A 26641-nucleotide genomic window follows, 5' to 3' on the forward strand; every position below is an offset into this window, starting at 1 on the left:
TTATTTGACTTTGCTTTACTGCTTTCATGATGAAGAGTAGACCATCCTTGGAATTTAAAAGACTATCATCTTGAAATCCCAAGCCCCTGTCACAAGTCAGCAATCACATTTTACAACCTGGGTTAGCTGATTGATGTAAACTTAGCAGAGAACTTATTGATGATGCCTGGAAATAAGGTAATAGTCATGGTAGTGACCCCCAGATCCATTAGCACCCATATTTCTCCTTTGCAGCATAGGGTCTATAAGTCTCTGGTTCTGGTCTGAGACTATCTTCCTATTCCCAATGGAGGAGAGTTCCAAAAAAGCTTCGAAAGAAAATAGAGCCCTCATTTCCAAGTTAGTGCCCTGGGTCAGAAACCTTAGTTTAAATTGTCTCTCAAGTCCCTTTGAGTGTTAAAACTCAAATGACTGATTGCCTCTCCTTCAGTTCTTACCTCTACTCTTCTGTGACACCTATCTGTGTCCAAGGGAAGTGTCTTTTAAACCTTCACCTTCTCTCAGGTCCAGCTCCATGTAAATCACTAAAGTCACTTCTAGTTGAACTCCCTCCTACCACCTGATGTCTCTGCAGTCCCGTAGCCCAACAGTCTCTTGTAAAACATAAAAACTCATCTGTTACAGAAATAACCAAGTACACTTGATGCAGATAGACACACAAAGTGAGTCAGTCAACAGGTTGGATTCACTCACATGCTAATAGGAGTTTGTGGTGTTGCAGAACGTTTGCTTACATTTGGTACAACTTCTATAGTATTTTAGAGATGGCTTTTGTAAGAATAAAAGACATTCATAAAAGCATAGAATAGTAAGCTCTTTATGTTTTAAAATAAACTTTGGCATAAATCTGCTCTGTGGTCTTCTATTTATAAATTGAAGAATACTGTGGGAATTCTTGGTAAGACATGTTAAAATTTTTAGGCCTGTCATGTAACTCATAGCTTTGCTATTCACATCTGTTTTGCATAAATCCAGTTAGAACCTCCCCTTGTAGGAATTCTTAAGCCTAATTAAAAGTTGGAGCCATAACACATGTGAAGGAATTGAAAAAGCTTCTGGAAGTGACATTTGATGATGTAAGCAGTATTCAAGTCATTGACTTTACTTGCTATGCTTCTAGTATTTCATAGACATATGTCATTACCTGGAAGATCTAGCAAAAGGAATTTCAGTAATGCTTTATCTTTAAATTGTTGCATATTTAATTGGTGACTGACTCTTAACACTTTGATGTGTGATTCCCTTGATTTTCCTTTTGCCTCTCATTTCCTCCCTGAGGATTCAGAAATATTTTGATAATTTTTAAACATTACTTTAATGCTGACTAAGGCATTAAACTTTCAAGGAAAAATAAAGCCCATGGGTAATTTTAAAAGGCAAAGAATGACTTTGTAAAATGAAATTATATTATGAAATAAATTCATATTTTATCAAATCTTTTTCTTAAAGTGAGGATACACTTTTAGTTTTGAAATGTTACTTTCAACAATTATGATCTCACATTTCTCATTGAAATTTTATTAAATTTTGTATATTCTAAAACCATCTTCTTTGTAATTGGTAATTTTAACAACCAGGCAGAGATTGTTACACTATTCATTTACTTGGAACTATTTAATCAAATTCAATAGATTAAATATTTTTGAGTTAATTATTGAGAGTCTAAAAGAACAACATTATCCGTGTAGTTAAGAAGAAATTATCATGCTCTCTTTGGCAGCACATATGCTACACTTGTAACTGGACAGAGGAGATTAGCATGGCCCCTGCACAAAGTTGACACAAAATTCATGAAATGTTCCATATTTTTGCAACTACTAGAAGAAAACTTAGGCCCAACTCTTCATCATGTCCACTTAGGAATTGACTTCTGCAACAAGACTTCTAAAGCTCAGGAAGTAAAATCAAGAGTCAGTAAATGGGACACTATCAAGCTAAAAAGCCTGTCCGCAACAAAGGAAAAAAATAAGAGTATGAATGGGAGAAAGGGAGAAAAATCTTTGCCACCTGCAACTCAGAGCATTAATCTCCAGGATATTTATAGAACTTGAAAAACTTAACACCCCCCCCAAAAAAATTAAATAACCCAATCAGTAAATAGGCAAAGGAACTGAACAGGCATTCACAGCAGAAGAAATACAAGTGGTCAACAAATACATGACAAAATGCTCAATATATCTCTAGCAATCAGGGAAATGCAAATGAAAACTACACTGAGATTTCATCTCACTCCAGTCAGAATGGCAATTATTAAGAAGACAAGCAACAATAAATATTGGTGAAGATGTCAGAAAAGGGGTTCACTAATACATTGTTGGTGAGAATGCAAATTGGTGCAACTACTATGGAAAGCAGTATGGAGATTACTCACAGAACAAAGAATGGAACCACCATTTGACCTGGTTATATCATTCCTTAGTATATATCCCAAGGAGTTAAAATCAGCATATTATATTGATGCAGCCACATCAATGTTTATAGCAGCACAACTCAAAATAGCTAAGTTATGGAACCAACCAAGGTGCCCTTCAACAGATGAATGAATAAAGAAAATATGGTATATATACACAATGGAATATTAGCCATAAAAAAGAACGACTATGACTTTTGCTGGTAAATGGATGGATCTGGAAACTATCATGCTAGGTAAAATAAGTCAATCTCAAAAAATCAAAGGCCAAATGTTCTCTCTGATATATGGATGCTAACGCACAACAAGGGGATGAGAAGAAAAATAGAGAAGTTCATTGGATTAGACAAAGGGGAATGAAGAGAAAGGAGTGGGGGATAGGAATAGGAAAGACAGTGGAATGAATCAGACATAACTTTCCTATGTTCCTATATGAATACACTACAATGAAACTCCATATCATGTACAATCACAAGAATGATATCCTAATCAAAATAAGTTATATTCCATGTATGTATAATATATCAAAGAATACTCTACTTTCATGTATATCTAAAAGGAACAAATTTTAAAAAGAAATTATCTACCATTTTTATTATAGATTTTTCTACGAATAGGAACGTAAACTTATTTTCATCTTTACAGTTATGAAAGTACTTGTTTAATTATATTACTTCATGCTTTTTATTTAGGACAGTGGTTCTCAGCCTTTAATGTGTATCAGAATCACCTGGATAAATTGTTAAAATTCAGATTGTTGGTGACCGATGTGGTCCTACAATATGTACAGTTAGAAGAATGAGAAATTATATTCCATTTATGTATAAAAATGTATAAATGCATTCTACTGTCATGTACAACAAATTAGACCAAATAAAATTTTTTTTTTTTTAAATTCAGATTGTTGGGCCCTATCTTAGAGTTTCTGATTCAATAGATCTGGGTTGTTGCTGATACTGCTAGATCACACTTCGAGAATCCATTGGTTTAGGATTTCTGGTAAATAGTAAATTTTTTATTAGAGCATTATAGTTATATATAGTTGTTGGTTTCATTTTGACCAAATTATACATAGTGGAATTCGATTTCAATCCCTATCTTCCTTCCCCTTTCATCTTCCCTCCTCCTGTGTTCATTCCTTCCTCTACTCTACTGATCTTTTCACTCATTCATTAGTTTTTGTTTGTTACTTTCTACCTACATAAAGGTGAAATTCCCTGTGGTATATTGATTTACGCTGCTAAATTTATTTCATATTGCCTCCCTTTCCCCTCTCAATCTTTTTCTACTTCACTGGTCCCAATATCTTGGTGATATCCTCCCCACTCACTGCTTTCTTTCCTTTATTTTGTTCTAGCTCCTACATATGAGAGAGAAATTTCTGCCCTGAATTTTCTAATTCTGGCTTATTGCATTTAGCATGATGTTCTCCGTTTCCATACATTTACCATCAAATGCCATAATTTCATTCTTTTTTATAGCTGAAAAAAACTATTGTATATATATGTCACTTTTTTTGATCCACTCACCTATCAACAGCATCTGGGCTGGTTCCACAATTTGGCTATTGTGAATTATGCTATTATAAACACTGAAATGGCTGCATTGCTGTAATATTCTTTTGGATATATATCAAGGAGTGGGATAGCTGAATCATACTGTGGTTCCATTCCTAGTTTTTTGAGGAATCTCCATACTGCTTTCCAGAGTGGTTATACTAATTTGCAGTCCCAACAATGTATCCATCTTTTCCCCAAACCTTCACCAGTATTTATTATTATTTGTATTCTTGATAATTGCCATTTTCTGACTGCAGTGAGATGAAATCTCAGTGTAGTTTTTATTTGCATTTCCCTGATTGCTAGAGATATATTGAGCATTTTGTCATGTATTTGTTGACCATTTGTATTTCTTCTCTTTAGAAGTATCTGTTTAGTTATTTTGCCCATTTCTTTGGGTAATTCATTTATTTATTTGGTGTTTTTATCATTTCTTTATATATTCTGGATATTAATACCCTATCAGAGGAGCAACTGGCAAGGTTTTTCTCCCATTCCATTCATGCTCTTAAGCTTTTCCTTTGCTGTACAGAAGCTTTTTAATTTGATGGCATCCTATGTATGAATTCTTTTCTTTCTGCTTTTCTTTCTTTTTTTTTTTTTTTTCCCCGTGGTGCTGAGGATTGAACCCAGGGCCTTATGCTTGCCAGGCAGGCACTCTACCAGCTGACCTATATCCCCAGCCCTGGTTTTATATCTTGAACTTGAGGAGTCTTGTTGAGGAAATCAGTGTCTGTACCTAAGAAATGGAATTTTGATTATATTTTCTTCTAGCAGTTGCAAGATTTCTATTTCCTAGGTCTTTGATTCAGTTTGATTTAACTTTTGTGCAGGGTGAGAGGTTTCTAATTTCATTCCTCCACATATGGTTATCCAGTTTTCCCAGAACCATTTGTTTAGAAGGCTTTCTTTTCTCCAACATATATTTTTGGCTTTTTTTTTTTTTTTTGGTCAAGTATAAGGTGGGTGTAAGTATGTGGGTTTGTCTCTGTCTTCTATTCTGTTCAATTAGTCTTTGACTATTTTGATCCCAATACTGTGCCATTTTTGTTACGATAGCTCTGTAATATAATAATTTGAGATTGAGTATTATTATGCCAATAGCATTGCTCTTCTTGCTCAGAATTTCTTTGGCTATTTTGGGTCTCTTATTCTTCCAAATGAATTTAAGGACTTTTTTTTTTTTTTTTTTTTTTCTTCTTCTAGTTCTGTGAAGAATGTCATTGGTATTTCAATGGGGTTTGCATTGAATATTACATATTGCTTTTCATTGTATAGTCATTTTCACAATACCTGTTCAAGAGTATGGAAGGTCTTTTCATCTTCAAAGATCTTCAGTTTCTTCAGTAGTCTATAATTTTCATTGTAGAGATCTTTCTCCTTGCTTAGACTACTTTCCATATTTTTTTGAGGTTATCGGGAAAGGATGGTTTCTTAGCAAAATTGCTGTTGGAATATAGAAAAGTTATTGATTCATGCATGTTGACCTTGTATTCTAGTTAGCTGAATTCGTTTATCAGATGTAGAAGTCATCTGTTAGAGTTTTTTGGATCCTATAGATACAGGAACATGTCATCAGCAAGCAGAGATACTTTTACTTTTCTATTTGTAGCCCTTTAATTTCCTTTTCTTACCTGATTACTCTGGCTAGAGTTTGAAGAACCATATTGAATAGAAGTGTTGAGAGTGGACAGCCTTGTCTTGGTCCTGATCTTAGCTGAAATGCTTTCAGTTTTTCTCCATTCCATAAGATATATTGATTTTGGATTAGTCCTACATGGCCTTTATAAAGTCGAAGTAAGTTTCTTCTATTCCTAGTTTACCTAGCATTTTTTTTAACATGAATGAGTGCTGTTATCAGAGGCCTTTTCTACATCTACTACAATGATCATATGATTCTTGTGCTTAATTCTATTTAACTGGTGAATTATATTTAATGATTTGCATATGTCAAGCCAACCTTGCATCCCTGGGATAAAACTCATTTGATCATGGTATATTATCTTTCTTCATATGTTTTTGAATGTGGTTTGCTAATATTTTATTAAGAATTTTTGCATGTATGTTCATTAGGGATTTTTTTTTTGAACTTATAACACGTTACCTTTATCCAATTATAAAGCATTAAATGACAAAAATACCAACCAAACTGGTTATTTCTACATAAGTCAGAAGGAGACTATGCTATAGATAATTTTAGTTTGGAGAACACCAATTTGGTAAAATGCTCTAAGCTTTACATTTTAAAAGGTATTGATCTGTAGTTTTCTTTTCTTGATGTGTCCTTGTCTGGTTTTGGTTCCAGTATTATACTGGCTTCCTAGAATGTATTTGTGAGTGTTCCCTACCTTTCAATTTCATGGAACAATTTTGGAGAGACTGGTTCTTACTTAAAGTTCTGGTAGAACTTAGCTGAGAATCCATCTGGTTCTGAGCTTTTCTTTGTTGGAAGACTTTTAATGGATATTTCAATTTCATCACTTGATATTGGTCTATTTAGGTTAATTTGAGCAGGTCATATGTATCTAGAAATTTGTCACTGTCTTCTAGATTTTCTAGTTTATTGTAATATAAATTTTCAAAAAGTTTCTAATTCTTTGTGTTTCCAAAGTATCTGTGGTGATCTGTCCCTTTTCATCTTTCATTTTCTTTATTTGGATCTCTCTCTTTCATTTGATTAGTTTGGCTAAGGGTTTATCATTCTTGTTTATCTTTCTAAAAAGCCAACTCTGTTGCATTGATCCTTTGTATATTTTATAAATTCTGAATTTAATTAATTTTGGCTCTGATCTTAATTCTTTTCTTTCTTTCTTCTGATTTTGGAACTAGTTTATTGTTCCTTTTCTAAGGCCTGGAGGTGGGGCATAAGCTTATTTATTTGGGTTTTCTTTTTTGTAGTTGTTGTTGTTGTTGTTTCATTGTAGGTACTAGATGCTATAAATTTTCCACATAGAACTGCTTTCATACTGTTCCAGAGATTTTGATAGGTTGTATGTCTGTTCTCATTTGTATCTAAGAATTTCTCAATTTATTCTCTCATTTCTTCTGTGATCCATTCTTTATTTAAAAGAGTATTGTTCAATCTCAAGTGTTTATGTGGTTTCTTGTTATTTTTCTTGCTATTGATTTCTAGTTTCATTCCATTATGATCTAATAGGATATAAGATACACAGGATTATATCCTTTTTTAAAATTTTTTCTAATTTTACATATTTTTTGTATTTACAAAGACTTACATTGTAATCTAGAATATGGTCCATTTTGGAGAAGATTCTGTGAGCTGCTCAAAAGAAGGTAAATTCAGCTGGATTTGGTAAAATATTCTGTAGATGTTCATTGGGTCCATTTGATTCATAGTATTATTTAAGTTGGTAATATCTTTTTAGATTTTATCTTTAGATAATCTGCATACTAACGGTAAAAGTGTGAAATCACCCAGTATTATTGCACTGGGGCCTATCTGAGACTTCCTGTCAAGAAGTGTTGTTATTGTTGTTTATGCAATTAGGTGCACTGGCTTTTGGCATATTTATTTACTATTGTTATAGTAAATATATTCACTCTCGTTGGATCGTTCCCTTTGCCAGGATGTAGTGGCCTTCTTTGTCTCTTCTGAATAATTTATGCTTGAAACTTGCTTTGTCAGATATGAGAAGTTACTCCTACTTGTTTTCAGAGTCTGTTTGCATGGATTTTTTTTCCATTCTTACCTTCAGCCTTTGACTGTCTTTGCTCATGAGCTGTATCTTTTACAAATAGCATATAGTTGAATCTTTCCCCCCCCCCCATTCTGATAATCTGTATCTTTTAACTGGGGTATTGAGACCATTTACATTCAGAGTTATTATGTGTATATGTTTGTGGTTTCCTGCCATTTTGATCCATTTGCTATAGTTAGTTCTGTCTTGATTTTCATTTAGTCTATTACTCTTCTAGTGAACTTCATCTACTTGGGGACTTTGGGAATTGTTTTTAAGTTCCTCTGTGCAGTATATCTCAGAGTATTCTTTGTAGTGCTGGCTTAGTGGTCATGAATTCTTTTAGTTTATCCTTGTCATGAGAAGTTTTTATTTCCCTGTTGATTTTGAAAGAGAGCTTTACTGGATTGTAATCTTGGCTGGAAATTTCTTTCTTTTAGAGTTTGGAAGAGCTCATTCCAGACCCTCCTTGATTTTGGGGTGGGTTGAGAAGTCAGAAGTGAGCCTTATTGGTTTGTCTTTAAGTGTGACCTGGCTTTTTTTTCTTACAGTTTTTAATATTCTTTCCTTATTTCCTATCTTAGCATTTTGATTTTGACATGTGTTGGAGAATTTCTTTTCTGATCTTGTCTGTTTGGGGTCCTGAATGCTCCTATATGTTGAGGTCTATTTCATTTCTGATATGGGGAAGGTTTTCTGTTACTATATCATTGAAAATGTTCTTTATACCTTTAGCCTATATCTCCATGTTCTCATCTATCCCAGAGTTCTTGTATATTCTGGTCATGGTCTTTTATTTATTTATTTATTTATTTTTTACTGCATACTCTGTGTTTAAGTTTATATATGCTGTCTTCCAGGTCTGAAGTTCTGTTTGCTTAGCAATCTAATCCGTTGGTGATACTTTAAAGTGAATTTTTAATTTTGTTCATGTGTCTTTTGTTTCCAGAGTTTCGATTTTTTTTTTATCTCTGTTTCTTTTTTGAAATAGCCTTTTGTCTCCTGTATCTGCTCTCTTTATTCATTCCTTAGGTCTTCTTTTAGTTCATTGAACATTTTAATAGTCAATGTTTTTATGATCTTTCTCTGGAATTTTTTCTACTTCCATATTCTTTGTTGGGTGATTGTGAATTTGGGGGTGAAATTTGTTTGCCTGTTTTTTCATGTTTGCAGAGGTCTTGGAGTTTTGCATCAGTTGAGATAGGCTTCCCTTCCTCCTTTATATATGTGTCTTTTTGTGTGTTGTTCTTTTGTGTTCTCTGACTTCTCTGTTTTTGATAATGTAAGTAGAAGCCCATGGATGTGGCCTGAGGACTCTCTCTGGTTGTTTCTCCTTGTGCCCTGTTTGTTGGTAAGGAGTTTTGTCTCCCTGGTTCTGTGTAATATTAATTGATGTTGAGCTTCAGGTTTGGGGCCATGTGTGGGGTGAGGTTCGCTGTTATTTGGTTGAATTGTGGGTATTTCTCTGCAGCAGGATCTCTGTGAACTTGAAGTGTCACAAACACTTTCCATCCCTTTTTATAGGAAGGAGACAGCCAAGAATCAGACTAATGTTAGCAACAGATAGACAGCCCTAAGATAAATTTCCAGTGCTTACATTGACATCTATAACACTAGTTGCCACCCACATAGTATTGGTGAAATCAATATTTAAGAACAGTATCAACAGTTAAAAAAACAAAACAAAACAAAACTATGAACTGGATCAGGCATTAGACAATAGGTGTCTATTATGTCTTCCACTGTATTAATAATCACAACAACATGAATGGGTTAGGAATTTCATAAACTGAATAATTCTATTAGTAGGATTATAGTTTCTTTCATGAAGGGAAAACAGGGTAGGAAGGGAAGATGAAGTTTAAATTAGTTAAAAAAGTTATAGGAGAGGCAGAAGATAGGTAGCAGATGTCAACTGTAAAGAAAGAATAAAAATTAAAAATAATTAACAAAAGAGAGGAAGAGAGAACAGGAAATTTTGTCTGGGGGAAGAGATTGACAAAGGGACAATAACATACAAAAAGCAAGTTGCAAACAAGCAAACATAAGATCAAAAGAACTCAAACACACAAAATTATACCCCCTAAGTCAAACCAAAACTAAATAATAAACAGGTACAGAGAAAAGCAGTTAAAGTGAAAGTAAAAATATATGAAAATATATATGCATATTTTTGAACCTATTGGCACAGAACATGCATACCTACACAATCTACACACACACATATATAATACACCAAATGTCTTGCAGAATGGAAAAAAATTAAAAATAAGAAAATATAATTGAATAATATTTGAAAAAAATGTTAAAGTTTTTTATTTTAATTAGTTATATGTGACAGCAAAATGCATTTTTGACACATCATACATAAATGAAGTATAATTTCTCGTTCTGGTTATACATGATGTAGAATTACACTAGTTGTGTAGTCATGTATGCACATAGGGTAATAAAAGAAGAGTAAAAATATATTTTATAATGGGTATACCATGGAGAAAAGAAAAAGAAATAAAAAGAAGAGATAAGAAGAACAAAATAAATAAAAGAAAAAAATCCAAATGAGAAATAAAGGCTTTTTTCCCTCTTGGCAGGGATGGATATTTATTCTTTATTTTTGGCTTTGCCACCCTTGGGTAAAGGACAGGGGGTTGTTAAGTGCAATGTCTTTGTGTTCCTTACATAACTTCCAGTCATTGTGGCTAGGGGTCACAGCTGGTTATAATAGATCTTGGCTTCCAATCTCCCAGTATAGGGTAGGAAAGATTGGGGAATTCTGAGAAATTGTGTATTGCCGTAGGGGGAGCTGGTGCAGAGTTCTAAACTGAAAGTTCCAATATTTGGGATTTAGTGCTGACTGAACTTTGGAACTCTGTTGGTGGGTATTTGGGATTTGATCCATACCCCCTATTGCTCGGGAAGTGCTGGTCTCTGCAGGATATCTGGATCTCCAGGGCCTCTGGTAAAATCCACTTTTATGGTGTAGAGACTCCAAAGGTTTCACTTTCACCACTATGAACATGAGATACTGGGTATCTACACTGGAGTATAGATGGTCCTGTGTGGCCTCCACATGTGTCTTCCCACGAGCTCTTATGAGGCACCTACAACAAAGGATGCTTTCTTTCCTTAGTAACCAGAACCTCTATGGTCCAGGTACAATTTTCTTTTTGCCTATTTCAGTCACTCTGGTTCAGGCACACACTGGGAATCATAAGAGGCAACTGCTAGAGACTTCCTTTATGAGTTCCCAGTCTCCTGTGTCTGCTCACTGCTGCGCAATGCTTGTAGATGATTCCTTCACTGGTAGCCAGTTTCCATGCCCACAAATGATTTTCATGCCAGTGATCCTGGTTCCTGCTGAACTGTCCACCCCTGGGGCCAGCAGGCTTTTTAGGGGAGGGGTTGGCTTTCACTGAACCACTTCCCCCATGGACTCTGTGTCCATTGTTTAGCTTTCCTCTCTAATCCACAGGTTCCCCAAGACAATTTTTATTTTTAATCCACCAACCAGGCTGTCTTTTCTCTTTGCCTACACTCCCCATACTGCTTAGCCACTGCAGCTACTGTCACTGGCCTCCAAGCTGTCACATCTCTAACATAATTCTTATATTATGTTCAAAGTTTCTGACTTTCTATGTTTGTGAGGTTTCTTTTACAGTCCAGTATTAGTTTCAGTGTGTTCCCTTAGTTACCCACCTTGTTGAGGAGCAGTTTTCCCTTTTTATAAGTTCTGGTGCTAAGGAACAACTGGGAAATGTATCCTTCCTCTAATCTGCCATCTTCCCCAGGAATGGAAATAGTGATTTGTTAGGCTTTTCAAATGTAATGAGTTTAAGATATAAAAGAACATAAGAAAAGTTTGCTATCCATTTTATAGTGGACAAAATTTAGGTTCATTTTAAAACCGTATCTACTTCCTTGTTGTTTTGGGTATATGGCATTTTACTTACTTTGATTTGAATTTATATACCACTAGTAGTATGACTGGTATACCTTGGCATATGACCCAATGTTCATATTTTCTTTAATAATTCCAGAGGTGGCAAATTTAGTTTCCCAATGACCTTTATGCTATCAACTTTGCATTAGAATTAGGAAATCAGTGTAAACAGGTTCCTGTAAAGTACATGACCCAGTGCCTGATACTGAGGGATGCTCAGTAAATGTTGGAACATTTCTTCTAATGTAATGGAGTTACTTCTTGGAAACTTGACTGATCCTACTTTGAAGATCTCAGAGTTGTCTGGTTTATTGTCTTTACCATTTCTGTGTTTCTCATGCTTATAGTCCTGAAGGATGGTGATCTTCCTGATAGTTTAGCCTTCTACCAGCAAGAATAGGAGTCAAATTAAACATAAAATTAGGCTTCATTCTTGTTGTAAGTAGCACATAATTATTTACTAGAATAGTAACTTAAAAGTCTCTTAGGAGATGAGCAGTGTTCATTTATTCAAGTTGGCCTTGTGATCTTCTAAATGTCTTTTTAAATTTTAATTTAAAAGCCTTTATTGCCTTTTCTGGGTTGTAAGTATGCAGTAAATTAAATATCACGTTTACACACTTGTTATAAATTCACAGGAATTTTACAATTCTTTGTTAATGTATTCTAACAAAGTTTATGAAAGTTCCAAAAATATTAAATATCTTTATAATGTTATATTTTCCAACAATTTCAGTGATCTCTCATCTTTGTTTTTAATGCTGTCCTGTTGATTGTAACAGTTAAGGGTTACTATAGGAAGAAAGTGAACAGAAAAGCTTAATAGTCTTTGCAGGTAGAAATGAAGAGAAAGCTCTATTCCTGTCATGTTCCTGACCAGCATGATTTAACTTATAGTTTTATATTACTCCACTTACTTGACAAAGATTACTTGATAAAAGTGAATTTAATAACTATTTTGAATGGCTTCAGATCCTGATAAGAAAGGTACTCTGTAAGACAGACAGGTTTAGGAAGACTATGATTCAGCTCTGGATATGCTGAGTTTGACATCTGGGAGGACACTTCGTTGATGTCTAAGAGCCATGAAAATCAAAACAGCTCAGGACTCAAGAATCAGATTTTTAGTGGGTAACCTAGAAGTGATCATCAAAGCCTTAAGATTCTACCCTCCTTAGACACAGGCCAATCAGGAAAATCAAACACAACCCCTTAGAAGCTCCTAGAGCTTAGGGGGAATAAGAATCAGAACACTGAGCCAATGTCATGTGGCCAGGGCTTTTCTGAGGACCAGGTTTTTCCTCTCACACTGTGCTGCCTGTAACAGCTGTAGCTTTTGATAAACCAGTAAACAAAATCTCTTCTGCAGTCATGTAGCTTATATTCAAGGTGGGTGGGGGCTGAGACAAATATATCAGGTGGCAATAAGTGCTTTAAGATGAAAAAGAAGGCAAGGCGAATGAGGGAAAAGGAGTGAGCGTTTGCTGTGCTGGCTAGGAGGGAGTGGTGGGGGATGGAGTCAAGGAAGGCTTCTCAGGTGAGCTGACTCAGCAGCATGAGGTAAGGGACAAGGATTTGGGACCAGGGACATGCCAAGGTCTGAAACAGCAACTGCAAAGGCAGTTGGAAGGAGAAGCAGAGTACTTCTGTTCCTGGAAGCATGGAGGAGATAGGGCCTGAAGACCCATCTCTCTGCCAACAGATACTCTTCAGAAGAAAACTTCTCAGTACTCTTGTATTATATATCTTCAAGTTCTAACAGCACTCATTTTGAAACATTAAGTAAAACATTTGGAATATAAGGGTGCTAGTCAGCTTTCAGTACTGTGACCAAATACCTGAGAAAGACAACTTAAAGAAGGAAAAGTTTATTTCGACTCATGTTTTCAAAGATTTCAGTCCATAGTCAGCTTCCTCCATTGCGTTTAGACCTGTAGTGACTCAGAAACATCCTGGTGGAAGGGTGTGGCAGAGGAAAGCCTTCACCTTATGGCGGCCAGGAAATAGGAGAAGGGGACTGAATAAGGCATGTCCCCCCTTTGGGGGGGCCCACTCTCTCCATGTTCTACCATCTTCAGTTTCTGTCACCTCCCAATAATCCATTCATCTATGAATCCTTCAATGGAATAATACATGAATGAGGCCAGAGTCCTTATGATCATTTCCTCATACCCCACCATTGAACATTACTGTATTCACAAGCAAGTCTTCAACACATGAGCCTTTGGGGAATATTCCAGATCCAAACTATAACAATAAGCCTGAAATTTTTTCTCCAGACTATACTGTGAATGTGAATTCTGAAAATACTGATTGTAAAATATGAAGAAAGTACTTTTGAGTTACATGGGAACAGACTCATTTTGGTTGCTCATTGTAATTGAAAGAGCCCTGCCTTAAGAATCAGTAGTATACTCTGGAGAAAGATGGCAGGCAAGTAGTGTTTCAACTCTGAGCTTCCAGTCACCTTGCTCTATAGTGTGACCCTGTACATTGAGGCCATCCTTCAAGCTTTGGGAAGCCTCAGCACTGGTTGTGATTGAGAAGACAAAGGTGGCTCAGGAGGAGCAAGCTCCTGTGTTTGTATGTTGTTATGTGTTGGTGTTCTTCTCAATATTATTTAGAAAAAAAAAGGATTTGGAAAATAAGGAATTTGGAAATCCACTTAACTAGATAATCTTCAAGGTCTTTCCCATTTCTTGAGCTCTTTGAAGCTATTGTTTTTATTAGTTCTTAAGTATATGCTACTACCATATAATTTAACCACAAAAATGTTTAGATATGTGTCAGTAATCTCAGGTCTTTTGAGAAATGCTTTTGGACTACTCTTGTATTTGGTACCAGGGTTTTTTGAAAGTTTTGTTTGTTTGTTTTTTGGGTTTGTGTGTATGTGTATGTGCTGGGTATTGAACCCAGGGGAACTTAACCACTGAGCCACATCCCCAGGCCTTTTTATATTTTATTTAGAGACAAGGTCTCACTGAGTTGCTCAGGCTGACTTTGAACTTGCAGTCCTCCTGCCTCAGTCTCCCAAGCTACTGGGATTACAGGCATGCACCACCATGTCCTGTGGCTTTCATGGCTATAGGCTTTCCACTATGTTTAAATACTGTTTGCTCTTTGTTTTTGAAATCTCATGAAGAAATAACACAGTTACCTCTTAAAAATTTACTTAAGTATCTTTATTTTCAACGTTTTATTAAAACTTTGTTAATCGAAGTATTCTAACTCCTGAAGAGAATAGGAAAGGAACATTAGAGTGAAACTTTTTCCTCTTTCCTCTGACTAATGTGTTTATGTAAAATTTTGCCAAGAAGTTCCCGTAGATGTAATTTCACCTTGTGTACTTTTAGGATGATGGGCCAGCCAACTGCTGGTTAAAATGTTTTATTTTTCACTAGGGAAGATATATCAAAAGTGGTTAAGAAAAGAACTGCTAAGTGTTTTCTAAAAGTACCATGTTTATTTAGTGGTCTTTCTTAATGATTATACTCACTTTAGAGGACATGTTCTTTTTAGGTTGCTGGCACCACTTCTGAATAACAGTATGGGATTACAGAAAGAAGAGATAGGAAACAGTCAATTGATTTCCCAGGTGATCATAAAGTCTGCTCCATCTGCCCACTGACCGACTCCTGACCTTTCTTTTGCTTTGAAGGTCAACATCACATGCCTATCATTTGGGCATTTGTGCATTTTGTGTATTTATCTTGCTCTACATATTTTTGCAGTGGTGCAGAACTATTGATCCATAAACCATTATTACCACATACCAAATCAAGAAACATGGATTAAATCCATGAGAGAGACCTGACTGTTTCTGAACATTTCTTCTATGATTGACCACTGTGAAAGTATGAAGATGAGTTTATGCTGTTAGTGGGATGACTTTCTTGTGATGTAATTTCAGTAGCTGCTTGTAGCAGTTCTATATCGAAAATAGATTGAAAGCCAACTGGTTTAGATACCACAGTGGTGAAGATCAACTTAGTGCCATGAAACTGGGACTCAGTCATGGATGGCAACATGAGACTATTCCATCTAACTCTCTCTGATGTGTTTCACCTGACACTTTCCCAGCCCAATCCCTTGCTTAACTTTCCCTACTTGAAAAACTTTACTTCTTGGAAGAATGAATTGCAGGCCTCCAGAGAGGCATAGATTTTGGCTTCTTAGTTTAGTATTTTTCAGTTCTTTTGTGACCATCAGGTTACTGGCATTAACATTGTTTCTCTCATAGATCTCAAAAGAGCAGAGGAAGTACATTGTTTTAAACTGTCTGATAAGATAATGGTATTTGGAAACTTAGGATCCTTAGAACTTCCTTGAATATGGAATACTGTATGAGAAAAGCTCTAAATTTTTGTTGCTGATTGCATTTAGAGTGATATGAGCCTGTTGCTCTTCATGGGAACCTCCTGTTCATAACTAAATATTTCTATATTGTGCCTATCGTGGTTCTGCCATAGGGCAATTGGTGCCTTTCTCCTTTACTAGGTACTGTTTTGGCTTTTTGGCTGCTGTGATCAAAAGGCCTGATAAGAACAATTCAAAGAGCAGTTTATTTGGGGACTCACAGTTTGAGGAGTCTCAGTTCATAGATGACTGACTCTGTTGCTCCCTGTTTGAGATGAGGCAGAATATCATGGTAGAAGGGTGTGGTGAAGGAAAGTAGCTCAGGACATGGAACCCAGCAAGGACAAAATGTAAACAACAAGGACATGCCCCCATCAACCCAGGTCCTCCAGCCACACCTCACCTCCTTACAGTTACCATCCAGTTAATACCTATCAGGGGATTAATTCACTGATTAGGTTATGGCTCTCATAACTGGATCATTTCACCTCTAAACTTTCTTGCATCATCTCACACATGAGCTTTTGGGAGCATACCTCATATGTTAACCACAACAGGAACATTCAGTTTATACCCAAAAGAGCATTTCATTCCTGACCATTCTGTATAAGAAGTGGAAAGTAGAAATGAAGATGCCCACAACAAGAAGTCAGAAATCAGTACTTGTCCTAGATGATTGCTAATTCTCATGAACAAGTGTAGCATGGTTTTTTTTAAATGGTTTTTTAATTGGTGTATAGGTAGAAAATTGATGTTGAGAAATCTAACTGCTCTTAAGAGTAGCAGTGTGACTCAGAAAGAGGAGAGAATCATTGGGCTGTATAAGAAAACAGATTGTTTTTCCAGGTTGTTTTTGTACTCCATGGACGTGCCAGTTTGCTCTCACTTCACCAAACATGAAAGTAAATGTCTTTTGATATCAAGATTATATATGTTGCTGTATTTCTAATAAGTTATGAACATACATGCTTCTGTGTGGACAGATGCTACTTTTTTAAAAAAAAAATATTTTTAGATGGACACAGTACCTTTATTTTTATTTTATACATTTTATGTGGTGCTGTGGATCAAACCCAGTGTCTCACACGTGCAAGGCAAGTCCTTTACCACAGAGCCACCACTCCAGCCCCAGACGGTACTTTTGACACAGTCTTTGCAATCCCAGTAAGCTGATTGGCCATCAAAATTTTATATTCATTCCATTACCTTAATTGTGGGGAGGTGCTAGTGTGGCTGTGGAAAGTCATCTGACATGTGTTCTCTTACTTGGCACTGCCAGGGTTCTAAATATGTATTAATCATTTTTTATTTATATTTTGTAATACTATACTTTATTGGTGCATTTTCTACTTTTCAGAGGGTATTAGGCAGATTTTCTACAATGCTAAAAAATATCTGTCAGTGAATTTCAAATTATAGTTCATGTTCTTCAGATTAATTAGTAAGCCCTTATTAACCTAAGAAATAAAACAACACAAAAAATGTTAGAGACTTTGCACAACATGTTAAATTTAAAATACTTACTTTTTTGGGCTGGGGAGATAGCTTAGTTGATAGAGTGCTTGCTTCGCAAGGCAAAGGCCCTGGGTTCAATCCCTAGCACCGCCCAAAAAAAAAAAAAAACAACAACAAAAAAAACAACTTACTTTTTGAAATTTGATTATGTCACATTAATTTTTATTCTAATTATGAATTTATAATCAATTCAGTTGGATAGTTTTTTTTTGCACTCTGAATAGATGAGCTCTTAAACAAAAATTTCAGAGTAACAAAATTACAAGAGATGTAAACATAGTTAAATCATGGAAGTATTTTACCACAGTCTTAGAATCACTAAATGTGCATTTGATGTATTAATTAAATCAGGGCACAGTTATCTGTATTTTTAGTGGCAGGAGTAAAAAATACATCTTTAATAAATAATGTAGTCTTCATTTTCTTGCTTATTTACCCCAGTCACGTCATGTTTCATATACTGAGACATAATCAAGACTTTTCGAACAACAGTTTTCTGGATGGTTGCTAGAATTATACCTATGATTCACAAGATCATATTGAAAACATTCTTTAGTTACATATTAGGCAGGTGAGAATTTAGAAATATTGGTGTGATGAAGTTGTGACATAGGTAGCCTTATCTTCTGGTAAAGGAATGTAGCTTCCTTGACTTGTGGTTATTTTCAGAAATTCTTCCTTTAAGGGACTCAAAACCCTTTTCCAAAAAGAAACAAGTTACCCAACTAGGAAGATTAAAGATGAAATATGATTCTTTCTGACATTTTTAGTGCCATCTAATGAACAAAAGACTTCTTTAAGGATGTAGGTTGTTCAGTGGTTCTTTGTATCTGAATATGAGCGATCTAATACATTAAACATTTTCCTGTAAGTGCAATAGTGTAGTGCCAGTTTCTATTTTCAGCTCCTCAAATAGTAAAGTCAGTACCGTCAACAGGCATTTTATTAAATGCCTCAGCTCCTGTGTTATACTATGGAAAATACATAGAAGACAGGGATCCTGGTCTCAGTGAACTTTAATAAGAGTAGACGAGGGTCTTGTGGTGGTTGTTGTTTGTTTTGCAATAGTAAGGATTGAACCCAGAGACCCTCCACCACTGAGCTATAGCCCTTACTCATTTTTATTTTTTACTTTGAGACCGAGTCTTGCAAAGTTGCTCAGACAGGACTTGAATTCTGGTTCCTCCTGCCTCAGCATCTCTAGTTGCTAAGATTACAGGCACACCAACCAGGTAGGAGTGCCTTCTTAAGAATAAGGCACTGGCCAGGTACAGTGGTGCATGCCTGTAATCACAGCAGCTCAGAAGACTGAGGCAGAAGGATCTCAAGTTCAAAGCCAGCCTCAGCAACATAGTGAGGTCCTAAGCAACTTAGTAAGACCCTGTCCCAAAATAAAAGAGTAAAAAAAATAATAAAATAAAAATAAAAAATGAGCCGAGGATGTAGCTCAGTGGTTATGTGCCCACTCTCCACCATCCACTCAAAAAAGAACAAGGCACATAGATTATGTGTATGTAAAAGGAAAAAGTGGTTTGGTGATTCAGGTGTCAGTCAATTTAGAATCACACTGGCCTGTGGACCTTGAAATGAAAGCAAGAGCAGGGCTAGAGGTTGGGAAACACTGGTGGAGGTATTGAGTCCAATCCCCAGCCTAAGCATCTAATAGGAGGCATGAGAATAGACCTACACAGAGCTGCTATGCTGAAAGGGAACTGCTGTGGGAAAGACTGTCCACCACTTGAGGACAAGCAGAGGCAGAGGAATCCTTTCCAAATTTCCACCTAACTTTTGCCTTCTGATTTCTTTAGTGATCTCTCTATTTCTATCCCTGCTCTACTGTTCTCTCACCATTCTTTCTTCTTCCTTTTCCTCTTTTTTCCCCTTATTACAAAGAATCAAACCTAGGGCCTTGCCACATGCTAGGCAAATGCACTACAATGGAGTTGTACCTCCAATCTCTTTCACCATTCTTGATTCATCCAAGTCTTTTTTTATTTTTTATTTTTTTTTTATTTTTTATTTTTTTTGGTATTGGGGATTGATCCTCATCCTTTTTGTTTTTAATTTCATGACAGGATCTGAGTTGTTTAGGGTCTTGCTAAGTTGCTGAGGCTGGTCTTGAACTCGTTCGTGATTCTCCTCAATTGCCTCCCCAGTTGCTGGAATAACAGGTGTGCACCACTACACCCAGCCTCATCCACGTCTTGCTTAATTCTTCTTCCAAGAGACCACAAAGTGGTAAGGGAAGGCTTCTGTAGCCAGAGTCAGGTAAAGGAAGAACCCTTTGAGAAATGTGGGCAAAAGGAGCATGCAAAGGCCTGCAAAACTCATGTTAGAGTTTTCTGAGACTGTTAGCAGTCAGCACAGAGCCATTTTCCAAGGCCTTTAAATTAACGTGTTTTATTTTCTGTACATGTTGTATTATGTTGATAAAAAAGAGTGGTTTTTGGTTAATTTAAGATACACAATTTTATTTAAATGCTATAATTTACCAGAGCTTCAAAACAAACAAATATTTTACCCTTTTGAAGAATTGAATAAATTGAAGAGTTTGCTTTAACTTTGAAAAATCTAATGTATTATTTATCTGAATTACATTTGCTCAGTTAACTGTGTCATTTGAATTTTCTTTTGGAAAGCACTGGCAAATTATATTAGAGAGAAGATAAGATAAGATAAGGGAAGGGAAGGGAAGAGAGACAAGATCAACTAATAGATATTTCCAAAGTAAAAAAAAAAAAATTATTTGGCAATTTTAATTTTTATACAAAACATTTATCTTTCCCCTATGATATGCCATTTAATCTTTATAGGTGAGGTAGGAGCACATGCAAACACAAGCTAATCATAAATTAATATTTCTCTGTGAATCAGTTCCACTGAGTGTTTAGGGAAAATAATCTTCAGAAAAGCATATTTAGTCATAAAATGTGTGATATTAAAAGCCAGTAAAAATGGTGTGAAATTATTTTTTAAAAATATTATATTTGTCTAGGGAGAAATTTTTCTGGTTGCTTATGGCAAATTTGAAGAAAATCCTATACCTATATTATTATGTATCCTTTTTGTATACATTTCTGCTTTTATTGATTTTATTGATTTTCTGGGGTACTCTCTCATCTTTCCAATTAAAGGAGCATCTGAATGTTCCCCATGAAGATATTGAAGCAAAGAGGGTGGTAATACTCAAGTACTTTTTTATAATCTGCTTAAGGCCAATGAAAGATAAGATTTTCTAGGATCATATTCATTTTATCCCCAAGGGACTCGGCACAGGCACAAGAAGGAATGCTTTGCTTTCTCATACAGATTCTAGATGATTTTTGATTTTTTTTTTTAAATTTGAATAAAAGTCTTCTTTTCCCTACAGTTGTTTCATATCTCTTTACTGACCTTTTGGGCATTTCCCTAATACTCTCCTAATTTGATCCCATCTTTTATTCTCTTTAACTCTTCTTACCAGCATTACCTAACTCTAGGTCATATTAGCACATCACTGGGGCAGTGGTACCTGTTTGGTTTAATTCTTTGCCTCAACATTCACCATCCTCTTAGGTAATTTTAAAGGCTGTGTAGATAACCCATTTCTGTACCTGCCTTCATGGTTCCTTCATCTTCTCATCTTCTGAGTTTTCTTGCTCTTTTCATGATTTCCTTCTCCACCTTCCTTCACCCAGTTTTAGACTATTGGCAGTCTCTGAACATGGCACACTGAGATTTTATTCCTGATTTTATAATAACCCTTATCTTCTGAGATGACCCTTTTCACCCATGCAAAACTTGTCTCTCACTTCTACTGTGTTATGTTGTATGCATTTTTACTATTGCATTTATCACATTTTTTATTCTTTTTTTTTTTTTTTTCCTGCTAGACTGAGTTCTTTCAGCATCTTAATGGTCTTGAAATCTAACATTGTCTGGTGTTTCAATGAAAACACAAATATGTTGTCATTCTTTCTCTCAGTTTTGTGCTTCCATTGAACAGACACTTACTGAACACCTACTATGTTTCAGGCACTTTTCTAGATGCTGAGAATATGGTGGTAATCCATTTGAAAATAGTCCCTGCCCTCACTGAACCCAGAGTCTATGGTTGGGGGAGTACAGAAAAATAAATAGGAAAGTACAGTAAAGCCCTGTCTGTGAGTGTCGAAATTCTAGAAGTTCTGTAATGGTTGGTATTTTTCTTCAGAAAACTGGAGAGGTTAAGTGTCAAAATATATTTGGCTTCTTGAAAGCAAAATATGATATTAAGCACGCAGAGTCTGAAACTGAATGAAAGAGACCAAAATATAACCATTATTCCCCAAAATCTACCTTGTTGAAGACAGAGGGGAGGAAAGGATGTTATTAAAATTGTTAATCCATGGTACATTTTAAAATACCCTTTTATATCTAAAGAACTACTTTAAAAAACTGCAAATCTCTGAAAACTTGGAATGGACCCACCATTTGACCCAGCTATCCCACTCCTTGGCCTATACCCAAAGGACTTAAAATCAGCATACTACAGAGATACAGCCACATCAATGTTCATAGCTGCTCAATTCACAATAGCCAGACTGTGGAACCAACCTAGATGCCCTTCAATTGATGAGTGGATAAAGAAACTGTGGTATATATATACAATGGAATATTACTCAGCCATAAAGAATGATAAAATTATGGCATTTGCAGGCAAATGGATAAAATTGGAGAATATCATGCTAAGTGAGATAAGCCAATCTCAAAAAGCCAAAGGACAAATGATATTGCTAATAAGTGGATGATGACACATAATGGGGGGAGGGAAGGGTTAGTGTTAGGGTTAGAGTTAGGGTTAGGGAGGGGGCAAGTATGGAGGAAGGAAGCACTGTATAGAGGGAAAAGAGGGGTGGGAAGGGTGGGGGAAGGGAAAAAATAACAATGAATCAAACAACATTACTCTATGTAAACTTATGATTACACAAATGGTATGCCTTTACGCCATGTACAAACAGAGAAACAACATGTATCCCATTTGTTTACAATAAAATAAAAATAATCATAAAAAAATAAAAATGCCAATGCTATTGGAAGTCAAGATGTTATAATACAAATATAAAATTAATGACCTTAATAAAAATCCTGTAATTTAAAAAAAAAAACCTGCAAATCATTAGATGCAAAATTGCTTAAATCAACATTATTAAAAGAAACTTTAAACTTGTGTAGAATCAGTGTTTTTCATTACACTCCAATTTAAAATTTTTCTTTTTTTGCGTGTAGTTTTGGTAAAATATAGATTAATATCTGTTCTAAACTAGACATATTTTAGGCAAATTATTATATGTCCCAGTTGGGGAGTTAATCTGTCCAATCAAAATACCATATACCTAGCCTAATTTCACATGAATGTTCATGAAAAATGCATGAAACAATAATTAAAACCTGCACCTGGCCTGGAACTGGCTGGCTTCTTTTATTGGAAAATCATTCATTCCTAGGTACACAATAAATTTTCAAGAAACTGGTACCCATCTTAGAGGCAAAACACAATTTCATGCTTAATTTTGTTGATTAGAATCTTTATCAAAAAGAGTTTATTCTGTTCAATGTTCTGAAAAGTAACTTAATTGATATTTTTCTTTTAATAGACTGACATATTGGGAAAGTTGAAGAGGGCCAAATTTTAACTGTGAAGGTTGGAATAGTACCTCTTTCTAGCAATATTTGCTTATCTATGATGATGATGATATTGCAGGATTCCCCAAAGTATGTTATTCAGAATGTCAACAGATGATCCTCAGGAAAAGTGTGATCACTTTTGAGAAACTGGGGGCATAATTGAGTGGTAAAGTGCTTGCCTAGTGTGTATGAGGTCTTGTGTTTGATCCCCTGCACCACAAAAACCAAAATCAAATCAAGAAGCAAATATATGTTGAGATGTTGGTTTAGATGAAATTAAACAGGTTCATTTACTTTCAGGATTTCTTAGAGACTTTACAATGTTCTAAATGAGTACTTCTCAAACTTTCTGAAAGTCTACACAAAATACCAGAGATCTTATTCTCAAGAAGAATCTAGGGCAGACTTGAAATTGTTCATTTCTTATAAATTCCAAGGAACTATCAATGCAACTGATGTGCAGATCACACTTGGAATACCAAGATGTTTAGAGTTTCAAGAAGAAACATGCTCTGCAGTGCTTCTCAGAGTTATCAACCATAGGCATTTCATTTTGAGATGCAAGAAATGGTCCATGGAGCACACTTTAAGAATTTTATATTTTAAATTGAATCTTTAAGGTTACAAATGAATTAATTTGTAATTTAAATAGAAGTCTGATGCAGAACTTCTAGATTATGATTGATCAGACAGCCTAGTATATAACTCAAGACACTGAAAAACCATTTAGCTAGTGGAAATAAAACCATGTAGAAAAAAAAACCAGTGTCATGAGCTAAAAAGATATCCACTACATAAGCTAATATGTTGTACTGCATATATACTTTTCTTTAATAGACCTCATGAATGTTATTAAATGCCTACATACTTCATTAAACAGTTTTACTTTACTAATTCACATATCAATTACCATATTTCTAATTCCCCATGTGCTTTAACTAGTGATTTCATTAGTCTTTAATCTTTGTTAATACTAGCATTTGATATGAAATACTAATACTAATAATGAAAACAAATCTTTTACTTGAACAAATTGAGGTTTGATATGGCTTATCATATTCTTAATTGCAAATGATGTAAAACAATAGGGAGGATTTTAGAAACCTATTCAACACAAAGCAAATTTTGACCTAAAAAAGCTTAATAAAATTAATATATTATAGGTGAACTTTTTCCATTTGAATCCTTCTGCTCTACCTGGAATAGTAGTATCCCCATTTATATATGTCCAATTGAAACCTTTTTTTCAGCACCTGTATTCTTTTTCACAAGTTGCATTTTATTATAGTTACTTGTTAATTTGGCTTGTCTTACTTCTTAGTATATGAATTGGATTAAAAGTCAAGGTCTTGTTCATATTTATTCTTTAACACCTATTTTATAGTGCACTATAGAAGTAGAAGATTGAGAATGCATTAAATAAATTATTCCTTTATAAGAATTCAACATATAAAATTTAATTTTTTATTCTTATGACATTTAAAATAATGTGTTAATTTTTTTTTCTTTGTCTTCATCTCTCTTGGAGGTTGTATGAATAGCATTACTTATTCAAGGTGTAAGAAGCCATCCTGAATCTTATTGGTTCAAACAGCAGCAACTGTTTTATTTCTCATCCTCCTAAACTGGTAACAAGATTGTTGTTCTGGTCTGACCTGGGCTTACTGAGGTGACCGCAGTCAGCTGGTAACTCCATCAGGACATGATTATCCAGGATGGCCTGTCATGTATTCTGAGATTCGGGCTGGGATCACTGGACTTCTGTTTCTATAGCATCTTTAATCCTGAGCTTCCTCACAGCAGAGTGAGCTCAGAGTTCCAGAAGAAGAAGCTGCCAGACCCTTAAGATTTAACCTCAGATGTTTCTCAAGATCACATCTACCACATCCTGTGGTCAGAGCTTATCACGTGAACAGCACAGATGCAAGGGTGGGTGGTGGATGCTGCCTCTTCTGAGTGGATCAGTAAAATCACAGTCACCTAGAGTTACCTTATTTCTTTCCCCCTAAGTTAAATAAGGACATTGGTATAATTTTACTTTCATCAGTACCTCATTGCTCTCAGATTGATACCAGAAGTGGAATTTATTTAGATGTAATCTTTATTTTTCCTGAATTATTTGCTTAGTGCTATTTCTTGTGTTCTAAACCTTCCTCTATCATACTTGTTATTTGATGGGAAGACTTCTTTAAAGATTATTGAAACAAATTCTGATTCTTGGGATGTCCTAAAATGCTATTATTTTGCCTTCATATGTTAATCATAATTTTTGGTGAGTATTTGGAAGCTATTGCTATATCTACTGTAAATTCTCAAGATATGTTGCCAAACCAGTTCTCAGTCTTTGTTTCCTCTATAATAACCTGTACAATCTTTTCTTTATCCTTGGAACCTAGAAATTTTAATGAGTTGGTCTGGTTTGTTTCATTCATTTTACTTACTTATTGTCCCATTTTAAAGTTTGTCTTTAATGCTGGGAAACTTACATATCATTTCAATGCATCTTTTAGTATTCTCCATTTTTCTCTTTTATAAGAACTCAGAATAGGTAAATGTTACTCCTGGATTTAATCTCTAGTCTCCAAACTATTCCCCACCCCTGATCCTGCCTCTCTCTTTCCCTGAGAAAATTACTTAAATCACTCTTAGGAAATACTCTTTTGAAGAGTTGTGGGGGTTTTTTGTTTGTTTTTTGGGTTTTTTGTTTGTTTGTTTGTTTGTTTGTTTGTTTGCCATTCATCCCCTCAATTGAGATTTTTTTTAACCTCAACTTTTTACTTTTTTCTGTTTAAGGATTTTGGTCCCTCCTGGGCTTCAGTAGGTAGCTGAGACCTGTTTTGTCTGAATTGCTTTCTTTGTCTGTGGAAAATGCTTAGGCACTTTCAGTGGGGGGTCTGACTATCATGTTGCACCTCCTCTCTTGATTATCCTGATCTTGGCCCCTAGAATCTGCTGTTTACCAGACTTCTAGCCTGCAGCTCTCCCACCAGTACTCCAACCTCCAAAGTTGGTTTGCGTCTCTTGTGTGTAATAATCAGCTGTGGTTACTTTACCATGCATCTGCAGCCATTATCTTTCTGACATTTTGGCACACTGATGACTTTTCTAGAGTGACAAATTTTCTTAAAGAATAGAAAATGCCTTTTCCTTTATTTCATTGAATTGTGCGTTGGAAGCATGTAAGGGTACACCGTCCTTCCTCTTATACCACTTATTCCCTTCTCAGAGTTTCAATTCTTACTATACTGACTACACCCATCCAGTCTTTTTATACCCTTTAATATTCCAGATTGAACTCTGGATTTATCATGATTTCCATTCATTTCTTCTCTTTTTGTCCTCATAATGGCATCTATGCACTATGAAGAGTTACAAATCTAAAAAAAAAAAAAAAAAAATCCAACCAAACAAAACCTACCTAATCCTGTAATACTTTTCCAAAATAAAGTTCATTGTTTTCCTTCTTTATTCTCCATAAAAAGTAAGATATTTGGAGGGAAAGTTGAAAATAGCCATG

At 35.3% G+C, this 26641-nt stretch overlaps 1 protein-coding gene and 1 long non-coding RNA gene across 10 annotated transcripts in view; one reads left to right on the forward strand and one right to left on the reverse strand.

The window, feature by feature from the left end:
• Positions 1 to 26641, forward strand: part of PKP4 (plakophilin 4) — a gene marked incomplete at its 3' end in the record, with an annotated part of 244564 nt that overhangs the window by 41863 nt on the left and 176060 nt on the right. The window lies entirely within an intron of this gene.
• LOC306658523 lies at positions 20574 to 25732 on the reverse strand. Its single transcript, XR_013763072.1, has 3 exons — positions 25105 to 25732; positions 22606 to 25071; positions 20574 to 21894 (listed from the first exon to the last, which is right to left on the reverse strand). It is a non-coding gene; the product is annotated as an uncharacterized lncRNA (long non-coding RNA).

The sequence above is a fragment of the Sciurus vulgaris genome (assembly GCF_902686455.1).
Source record: "Sciurus vulgaris genome assembly, chromosome: 3".
In the NCBI taxonomy this organism is placed as follows: Eukaryota; Metazoa; Chordata; class Mammalia; order Rodentia; family Sciuridae; genus Sciurus; species Sciurus vulgaris.